Source organism: Aphelocoma coerulescens, chromosome 10, assembly GCF_041296385.1.
Source record: "Aphelocoma coerulescens isolate FSJ_1873_10779 chromosome 10, UR_Acoe_1.0, whole genome shotgun sequence".
Classification (NCBI taxonomy): domain Eukaryota; kingdom Metazoa; phylum Chordata; class Aves; order Passeriformes; family Corvidae; genus Aphelocoma; species Aphelocoma coerulescens.
In genome coordinates this window covers 5,350,433-5,360,691 of record NC_091024.1, presented here as the reverse complement: position 1 = coordinate 5,360,691, position 10,259 = coordinate 5,350,433, and the positions used below count along the sequence as shown (strand labels likewise).

Sequence of the window (10,259 nt, the reverse complement as noted above, 5' to 3'; positions counted from 1 at the left end):
GGGAGCTTCCGGCCGCTGTGACGTCCCGTCCCGTCCCGCCCCCCTCCCGCACACGGCACGGCCCTCCGGGATTCCCTCAGTAAGGCACGCGGGAAGGCGGCAGTGGAGGTGGCCGCGTGGCCTAATGGATAAGGCGTCTGACTTCGGATCAGAAGATTGCAGGTTCGAGTCCTGCCGCGGTCGCGCCGAGAGCGCTGTGCCGGCGCCGCTGTTTTTGATGCGCTCACCCGCGCGGCGGCTTCGGGGCTCCCGCGGGCCCGGTACCGGCGTCACCGCACCCGCGGTGCAGCCTTTTGGTCCCGCGTCTGACCGTGGAGCGGGGTGGGAAGCGGCTGCGTGCGAGCAGGCTGGGATGCTCACGGTGTCGGGGCCAGGACGCACCGCGCTGGTGCTTGTCACGTTGGAAGCACCAAGCCTCATGGATGGGTTGAGGGTGGAGCAGTGGTTGGAGAGCCAAACGTGAGCGCAGGGTGTGGGATAATGGGGTGTAGGGTGCAAGGAATGGGTGTAGGGTGCAGGGCATGGGATGTAAGGCGCAGGGAATGGGTGCAGGGTGCAGGACGGAGGATGCAGGGTGCAAGGAATGGGATGTCGGGTGCGAGGAATGGCATGAGGGGTACAGGGAAAAGGCCACAGGTGCAGGGAGTGGGATGTAGGGTAGTAGGAATGGGTGTTGGGTGCAAGGAAGGGGATGCGGGTTGAAGGGAAGGAAAAGGCCATAGATGCAGGGAATAGGATACAGGGTGCAACGAATGGGATGTAGGGTGTGAGGAATGGCATGCGGGGTGCAGGGAATGGGATGCAGGGTACAGGGAAAAGGCCACAGGTGCAAGGAGTGGGATGTAGGGTAGTGGGAATGGGTGTTGGATGCCAGGAAGGGGATGCGGGTTGAAGGGAAGGAAAAGGCCATAGATGCAGGGAATGGGATGCAGAATGGAGGGCAGGGATACAGGGTGCAAGGAACGGGATGTAGGGTGCAGGATATGGATGTGGGGTGCAGGGAAGTCATGTAGGGTGAAGGGAGTGGCATGAAGGGTGCTAAGAAGGGGATGTAGGGTGCAGGGAATGGGATGCAGAGTGCTAGGAATAGGATGTAGGGTGCAGAGGAAAAGTCACAGGTGCAGCGAATGGGATGCCAGCTGCAGAGCAGGTGGATGCAGGGTGCAGGGGATTCAGGGTGCAAGGAGTGGGATGTAGGTTGACAAGGAAGGTAAATAGGCGCTGCCAAGGTCCGGACAGGTGTGTGCAGGCTCCCTGGACGCCGCAGGAGCTGTTCTGGCCGGGACGGTGGCTCCCGGCAGAGCCCAGCCCCGCGCTGACATTGCCGGGCCGGGCCGGGCCGTGCCGTGCCGGGCCGGGCCGGGCCGGGCCGGGCCGAGCCGCCAGGTGGCGCTGCGGCCCCGCCGCTGTGGGCCGGGCCGGGCCGGGCCGGGCCGGGCCCCGCGGGGCCGTCGGGGCGCGGACACCGCTCCGGTCCCGTCCCGCTCCCCGCTTCACGTGCGGCACCGGGCAGGGGCAGCGAGCACCGTGACCTCCCCTTCGCCCCTCCTGGCCCCTGCGAAGCTCCAAACCCCGGGTGCGCCTCCGCCCCGGTACTCCAGCTCCGCATCACCCTCCTCTTGGGGATGCAGGACTGGGGGGATGGAGGGTGAGGAACCGCTGCTCTCCGCTCTCCAAAAAGGCAGAGCCAGCATGGGAGTGGTGTGGGATGTGAGGAACGCGCGCACACACACACAGGGCGCGATGAAGGGTTCTGAGGCTTTGAATGCGTTTCACAGCCTCTCGATGCCCCTAAAGTCCCTGCTGCCCCCCAGCCTGAGATTCCATCGGGGGTTGTGCTTCGCCGTGTTTCACCCAGCAGCAGGAGGTACCCGGTTTGCCTGAGCCTGCCAGGAGCCACAGGGGACTCCTGTCCTCGACCACCTCCATACCGGGGATTTGAGGTTTCCCGGTCTTTCTGCGGGAGCTTGGTGGGGCGCCGGGTGCGCAGCCGGCGGGGAGAGATGCTCCAAGACCGCGGGTGCTCTGGCCGGGATGGAAGAGCCATGAGCTGCCCTGGAGTGAAGGGAAGAAGGGTTTAGGGACCCCCGGCTCCGGGGTGGTTCTGGGAAAGGAGCCGGGTGCACTTGTTCTCCCCTCCGACGCATTGTGTTAACACCGATTTCTCTTATTTGACGTCTTTTATCTACTTATTTTTATTGTGTTCGCAAAAATTGAAATTTTAAAAAATTCAAACCCGCCCCACCAAACAAATTTCTCCTCTCTCCAAAGCGTAAATAGAAAAAAATAAATTCTCCTCTAAATGTTTCCCGCGGCAGCGCTTCGGGGAGGGTTGATGACAACGAGCTCCGCTGCCTTGTCCGCAGGCAGGACCGGGCCGGGGCTGCCTGTGCCTCACCCGAGTGCGGGCAGGAAGGTTCGGCAAGGCACCGCATCGCTATAAAAAAAAAAAAAAAAAAAAAAAATCACCACTGTGAACAACCCGAAATAACCTCAAAAATCCGCCGTTTCAGCAGAGCTGGATGCAATGCATAAGTCGGAATGGGATGTGTACAGTATTTTTTTTTTTTTTCATTCCCTAGGTTTTTTGTTTTTATGTCTGTCAGAGAAGCATCCCCATCCAGGTGTGCCCCGTCGGGGTCCGGTACCAGAGGTGGGAGCTGCGACTTCTCTCCTGCTTCTCGGAGACCCCACTCCCAGCCGGGAACTCAATGATGTCTGTCGGATAATGGGGCGGTGGGACTTTGTTTAACCCCATTGCCCCCGGGGCCAGGGGTCAAGGGCTTCCTCTTCCCCCGGGACACGACGGAGACGGCGGAGACGCCGTTGGTCACAACAGGAGGACCGTGGCGAAGAGGGGGATGTGATGGCCGCAGTGTCCCCCTGTCCCCGCCGCGGCCCTCCCTGTGCGATCGGCGTGGGGATCCCGTAAACCTCCATCTCTCCCCGGCGTCGAGACGCTGAGAAGGGCTCCAGGTGGGTGTTTTGGGGGAGCAGGGGGCGGCCAAACATCACCACGGGGCAGAGGGTGATGATGCAGAGAGGCGGCCCCTGCCTTCCAGCATCCCCCGGTTCTGCTTTCCCCTCCCAGCTTGAGCAGGACGTTTTTAACGGGGTGCCGGTTTTAATGGGGTTTCACCCCCGCCCTCCACAGGTAGAGATGTCTCAGCTGCCCCCCCGAAGCCAAGAAACGGGAGAAACGGGCGATTTTTATAGGTGACGTACGGGCTTACGTGGGAATCCGTGCCCAGCACTGCTTTTTCAGCTTTTTTTCTCCTGAAATAACCCTTCCGTGAAGCTCGTACCCCCCTATTCCAGCTCTCAACCCCTTTTCCAGGCTGGGGAGGAGTCGGGAGAGAGAGAAGGAAAAGAGAAAAGAAAAGCACCCCCGACATCCAGCTCTCTCCCTGGTCGGGAAGCGAGCCCCGGAGCTCCCAAAGTGAGCGCTGAAGAGGGCGACGGGAGACAGGCGGGAGCCGGCTCCGAGGTGGAGGGGTCGGGGGTGGGATGAGAGTAGAGGAGGACCCTCCTTTTCGGGATTAAGGGAGAACCAGCGAAGGAGGGAAGCTGGCGGCACCGCGGGCATCCGAGGTAAGTCCCTCTCCTGCCCGCCGCGGTGGTACCTGAGGCAGGGCGCTGCTGCAGGGGATGCTTTGAGGGTTCAAAGGAGCCTGGTCCCGGGGAGTGCCCATTCCCGGGGCTGCCCCATCCCAACCACCGGGCTCTGCGGGGCCGGAGCTGCTTTGGCGGCTGCGGCTCCTGTGGAATCAATCGGTGCCGGTTATCCCGGCCCGAGGGCTGCCGGCAGCCCCTGCCCCGCGCTGTGCCCGCTCCCTCGGGGTTGGGTCGGGGTCCCCCCGGGCCGAGCAGCCCACGGATCCCGCTCCCAGCCCCCGGGGCTCCTCCCGTGCGTGTCTCAATTCGCTCAGGCTTGACTTGGCAATAAGCTCTCTCAATAGGGTGACAATAGAGCCCCGGTGGGACCCGAACAAAGAATTTGAAAGTAGTTAAATTGCAGGACACGTCCATCGCCTGGGTGCTTGAGTTAAAAAAAAAAAAAAAAAGAAAGAAAAAGAAAGAAAAAGAAAAAAAAAAGAAAAAATCAGAGAAAAGAAAAAGGAGAGAGACTTTTCTTTGGGCTGGTGAGAAAATGCTCAGGGTAAAAGTTGGTTTGGCGTCTTCATTTCAGCGACAATGGAGCAGAGCTAATTCAATAGGAAACGCGGGGATTTTTTAATGAAAAGACCGCCGGGGTTACACCGAAGTTAAGCTCTTGTGAATTAATTATTAGGGCAAATAAACTGGGAGGGGGGGGAGCTCTCGGGAGGGAGTGTTGCAATTTCTTAATATTCTCCTTTTCGTGTTTAACGACAATGCCATTAGGTTTTCGACTCTGGGTGAGCAAAAGGATTTCTTACACTCCCCGGCAAGAGGAGAAGACGCGCTTTTTTTTTTTTTTTTTAAATGGCGTTAATTGCTTTTAAAATAAAATACTACGGAATTTGGCAACAAGCTCCGATTTCTGCTGGCGGTGGCATTTGGGGTTGTGTTTCCTTTCGTGGCAACTCGCAGATGCAAAAAAGGAAAATAACGGGGGAATTTAAAAACACGAATGTAAAGGCGAGGCGGCGTGTTCGGCTGTTGCAGATCTCTCGGGCTCGATCGGTGTATTTTTTCCTACATAGAAATCCTGTCTGGGGATCCCTGTGTGTTCATCGGGGCGGCGAGAGACTCCCCAGAGCCGCTCCGGGGCATCGGTGGAGTGAATTGGAGATAAAAATTAGGAGCCAGGTTAAATGCAGGAAGGAAGAGGAGAGGTCGGAAGCGAAGTAAAGATGTGCCAGGAGGGATTGGGGTGTGGGGGATTGTGGTTTTTTGGGGAGGGCTTTTTGAGTCTTACAGCAGAAGCTGCAGGCGGTGCAGTGTGTGTGTGATTCTGTGAAGATGATAAGGAAGATAGAGACGGAGGGGAGAGGAGGGGGACGCGCCGGCGGTACCTGCGTGCCCGGGCCCCGGTCCCAGCTCGCTGCGGCCGCCGGGCGCTGCGCTGCGGCTGTCGGGGCGAACCGGGCTCCGGACTCGGCCTATCCGTGTCGGAGAAGGCATGGCCCGGCCCGGCACGGCCCGGCCCGGCCCGGTACGGCCCCAGGAGGGACCCCCTTTCCAGGGCAGGGGCTGCGGCCCGAGGACAGTCTGTGCCCTGGCTCTGCCCGACGGCCGCAGGCGGGCTGTGCCGTGCCGTGCCGTGCCGTGCCGTGCCGTGCCGTGCCGTGCCGTGCCGGGCCGGGCCGGGCCGGGCCGGGCCGGGCCGGGCCGGGCCGGACTGGGCAGTCACGGGTCCTTTCAGCATTTGGACAGCGGTGCGGGGCCGGGAAGGCGGCCGGGGGTCGGTGGGAGCTGCCCGGGCCAGGGGAGGGTAGGGGCGGCGCAGCCCTTTCCCTGTCCGCCATCACGGGGTCCGCTCCTCAAGGGATGGGGGCACCACCAAGAGGGGGCTCGGGTGGCGGGGGTGAGGGGAGCTGCCCCCTCTCTCCCCCCGGAGAAGCGCTTCCCGGGGCCGAGGGAAGAGTGGGGTGCCCGGTGGGGCGACCAGGTGAGCGACGGCCGCCCCGGGGGAGCGGGAGGCAGAGGGGCTCACCGGGGGGAAGGGGGGTACACGGCCCCCCTTCCCCGCGCAGCCCCGTCCTCGGGGGGTAATTAAGGGGTGAGGCGGAGGGGCTGCGCTTTCTGCTCGGCGGAGCCTGCCAGCCACCAGCCCCCGCCGCCACCGCCGCCTTCCTCCCGTCCTCCTCCTCTCCCCCTCCCTCCCACCGCCTCCTCCCCTCCCCCTCTCCCTCCTCCTCCTCCTCTCCGCCATGGTTGGAGTGAATAGGCGGCTGCCGGGCTGACGTCAGTGCGGGCAGAGCCTGCCGGCGGCGGCAGCTCCCGGCCAGCGACCAGAGCCGGCACCGGCAGCAGCCGGGAAGACGCACGGAGCCGGGGCAGAGCCACCTCCGCGGCCCCCGCCGGCCCGCGCCCGGGGCTGGGGGTTACGGGGGCCACTGCTCGGCCGGGGGCAGCCCTGCCCGCCCCTCCGCCCGCCCCGGGGAGGGGAATGGCCCCGCCGCCCGCTTCTCCCGGGGACCATCGTCCTGCCCTCCGCACGGCAGCAGAGTGAGTGTCGCGGCCGGGCATCGCCGCCTCGGCGGGGCGGCCCCGGGGAGGCGGGAGGGCGCGGGGGCAGAGTCTCCTCCGGGGGGGGACACACCGGCTGCCGGAGGGGGAGGAGGGAGGCAGGGAGAGAGGGAGGGGGGATACGAAGTTGGGCCGGTCCCCGCCGGGAAGTTGGGCGCCTCCAGGTGCCGGCACCACGCGGGACAGGGACGGCCCCGCGTGGCTCCCTGGCCCCGGCTCACCCTTCGCGGGGCACGAGAGGGAGACACAGGGGACCTTTTGCTGCCGGGGACGCGTTTGCTCCGGCAGCTTCTCCCTGGATGTCCGGGACGTTTTAGCTCGGGAGTGGGGCTCGGGGCAGGCTGAGCCCCGACGGGACGAGGGGAGCCGGGACCGAGCGCTGCCGGGGGGCTACCGAGTTTCCCCCAACCTCCCCTCTCGCCGGTTGGAGAAGCGGCACCGGACAAAACGCCCGGATGAGGCCGAGCCTCCCGGGACACCCAGGCTTTAGGCCGCGGGAGAAATCCCGAGCTCCCGAGGAAGTTCATCCTCCCGGTGCAGCGGGTGCTGCTACTGGGCCTGTTTTTAGGGGTGAGGGGGAGGCGTCCTGCTCCCTTGCTCGGATTTACCCCTGAGGACCAGCAACGGGGCTACCGCTGTTCATGCCCTGATCTGCCACCGGCTTCTAGTGCTGGAGGATATATTTCATTTTTCATTTGCTGTATCCATTTTCTTTGCTAAAAAAAAAAAAAAAAAGAAAAAAAAAGAAAAAAAAAGAGGATATTTTATTTTATTTCATCCCTGCCTTTTTATCATTTTCTTTTTCTTTCCGTTTTTTTTCCTTATTTTTTTTTCTTTTCTTTTTTTGTTTTCTCCCCGCATTCATTCTTCCTTTCTGCTCCCTCCCTTCCCGCGAATGGTTATTTCCTCGAGGTTTGTCGTTTGGTTTTTGTGTTTTGTTTTGGTTTTTTTTTCCTTGTATCACCCTGGAAGTGAAACGCATTTTAGGCCTCAGCCTTAAGGAAACCTGAATCATAGCAATGCAGGTGGCCTGAGAGCCTGCACCTGGCCGGATCCCATCGACGTGCCTCCACCCCCGGCCCCCGGACGGGCAGCACCTCGCCCCGCCGAGCGAGGAAGGTCCGGGGCTATCCCCACCTGGGTCCCGGCCCCGACGGCCGGAGATAAAAGAGCAGCCGGGGGTGAGACGCCGCCGCTTTGCCTTTTCGGCGCCGGGGCTTGCTCAGAGGCGGCTTTTAATTACTAAACAAAGCGACTCGTTTGCTTCACGCCCGTCGGGAGCTGCCGCTTCTTTGCCAGGGCCCGATGGTGAGAGGAAAGAAAAAAAAAAAAACAAAACAACCCAGCCCAGAAAAACACTTAGGAGAAGATGCAGCTCGAGGCTGCGAGGCGTGGGGGGTTACTCCAGGTTGGCTAAAAATAACTTCTCCTAATTAAAGAAAAGTGACGTCAGACGTGAGGGACGTAGAAGAGGGGAAGGCAGCGGACTCGTTCCTGGGCGATCACGTTAAATAATTCAGGGCCGGCCTGGTGACCGGGCTCTTCCGAGGTGCGGCCGGCGGGGCCGCCCGCCTTGCCTGGCGCCGGGGTCACCCGAGGAGGGAGCGGGCAGCGGGGCCGTCCTGCCCGCGGGTGGGCGCGGAAGGTCCGCAGGGCCGGGGCCGGTGCAGCACCATGGCCAGAGCCACGCCGTCCCTCCCCGTCCCGTCGGGCCGCCCGCCGCCGTGGGTTGTTTTCTCTCGTGCAGATGAAGGAGAGTCCCGCCGCCCCCGTGGGTGGCCCAGGGGAAGAGGAAGCGGGCTGGCTTCGGGCGATGCCACCGGAGCTCAGGAGCCAGGGCAGCTCCCGCCGATCCCTCCCCAGGCTGCTCGCTGGTGCTTTGCGCTGTGCCAAGGAGCCATTTTGTACGCATTCTGCTAAAATTGCGCCAAAAAGAAAGCCAAAAAAAACCCTACCCCCCAAAAAAACCCCAACAAAATAACCTTTTTTTTTTTTTTTAAATCCGCAAAACCCAAAGCCTAAAAACAAACGGAAATACCCCGAGCACAAGGTATTCTCTCCCAGGTACTGGGGCTCTGCCTATACGGAGAGGGTCAAGGCGAGAGCTCCGAGCAGAGCAAGACATTGCCGAAAAGGAGAAGGGAAGAAAAATGTTATCATATATATTTCTGCCAAGAAAATCACCTCCTCTAACCGGCAGAGAGAGGGGACCCCTTCTCCAGCCCCGAGCAGCCCGGCGAGGTGCGGTGCTTTACCCGCAGCATCCTCCCCTGAGCGACACGGCGGCCCGGGGGCTCGGCACGGCGGGCGGGAGACCTCGCACGGCGGCAGCCGGGCAGAGCTGCGGCTTAGCGGGGCTGGCTCTGCCCGTCTGGGCCCCCTCGCCGCTGCCGCAGGGACAACGGGGCTGGAGCGGGGCCGCATCGCCGCCGAAACGGCCCCGGGAGTGGGGAAAGCTGTCGGCGGCGCCCCAAGCTTCTCCCCGCCACCGAGGCCCCGCGGTGAGTAACGGGGCCTCCCCCGTGGGGGCAAAGAGAGGCTGGTCCAAGGCCAGGCGAGCCCCCCGTGCCCGCTCGGCGCCACTGTCCTCGCACCCACGGGCTGCCCTCCGAGGCAGCGGGGCGGACGGGCGATTTCCCCCGCCCCAGCCGTGAGCATTCTAGCGGCGACCACCCTAACAGCGAAACCGATAAATTAGGAGAAAATCCAAGGCCGTAAAATTAAGGAGATTCCATTCATGGCAATTTTTTCCTACCCCTGTCTCCAGAATAGATTAAAATAAACGCCGGCCAAGCCCCCTCCCGAGCGGCTCCGGGCCGCGGGGGAGGCACCGAGGGGCTGGGGACGGAGAAAATATTTCTCCTCACCTTCCCCAGCCCGGTCGGGGCGGCCGGAGCACCCCCGGGCCCGTTTCTCGTTAGGCAGGAGGCGGGAGGGAACCGGCGGTTCCCGGGAGCCAAGCAGAGGTGGCCGGGCTCGCCAGGGCGCCGGGAGCAGCGCCGGCTCGCAAAGGGCTGGCAGTCCTCGTCCTTTAGCTTTTAGCCTGATTGAGCTCGTAGATTTTATTTATTTAATTTTTAATTTTTTTTTTTTAAGGGGATGGCGGGGAGGGGGAGGGCGAAGAGAGGGAGAGATAAATAATCCGAGCGGAGCTCGCCGGGAGCCGGAGGCGGCGGGACCGGCAGGCAGCGCTCTGCCGCGGCTGCTCCCGCCGAGATCGCTTCGTTTCGCGGATCCCTCGTTTTGTAGCAGGTCACATTTTACCCTCGTCTGGGATTTAAAGAAAGGCGATGTTCAGAAGCGGCGAGGGATTACAGTTTTAATTTTTTTATTATTATTTTTTTTTTAGTGAGGAGCAGGTCAGTTAAGCGCCCCAGATAATCATATTTACCTCCTGGCATTTTAGTCTGATTATTGTTACTGTTATTATTTGTATGTGCCGGATTCGCCGCTACACGCACATCGCGTTAAGAATCTGTGCAGGAAATAGCAGAAGCTGGAGGGAAAATAATTAAAATTTTGGGAAAACGGGGAGCAGAGAGGATCTGTGGGGGATCGCTGGTGCGTCCCCGGGGCGCGTCTCGGGACGGGCGGGCCCCGCGTCTGGCTGCGGAGAAAGGGTCTTTTGGGCAGCCCCCAGGTGCGAAGGCCGAACGGGAATGGCATTCCTGGGGGACGAGAGAGTGTGAGAGAGGTGCGCTGCATGGGCGGGGGGGGCGGCATGGCGAGGAGAGGGAAAAAATGGGATAAGGGAGAAGGGGTCGGGAATACGAAAAGAAAATGGATGGAAAGGGAAAAGGTGGGGAGAAAGGAAAGGCCAGGGAAAGAGAGAGAGTGAAGGGGAGAGGGAAAAAGAAAAGAGGGGAAAGGGAATGGGCGAGGAGAAGGGAAAAGAGGGGAAAGGGAGAGAGGGGAGTGCCGAGGACGGGGAAAGGGAAGTTAGTTGCAGGTGCAGCACTGCGCAGGGGTGCTGCTCGCCTCTCCCCCGGCCCAGCGGAGCTGCCGCGGGGGCACGTCGGGGCGGGAGGAGGCGGCGGAGGGGGACAGGGGAGGTGAGCGACCCGCGGCGCAGCAGCCCCCGACAC

At 61.7% G+C, this 10,259-nt stretch overlaps 1 non-coding gene across 1 annotated transcript; it reads left to right on the top strand.

The window, feature by feature from the left end:
* Positions 1 to 110: 110 nt before the first annotated feature.
* TRNAR-UCG (transfer RNA arginine (anticodon UCG)) lies at positions 111 to 183 on the top strand. The gene has a single exon. It is a non-coding gene; the product is annotated as a tRNA-Arg (tRNA).
* The last annotated feature ends 10,076 nt before the right edge of the window (positions 184 to 10,259 follow it).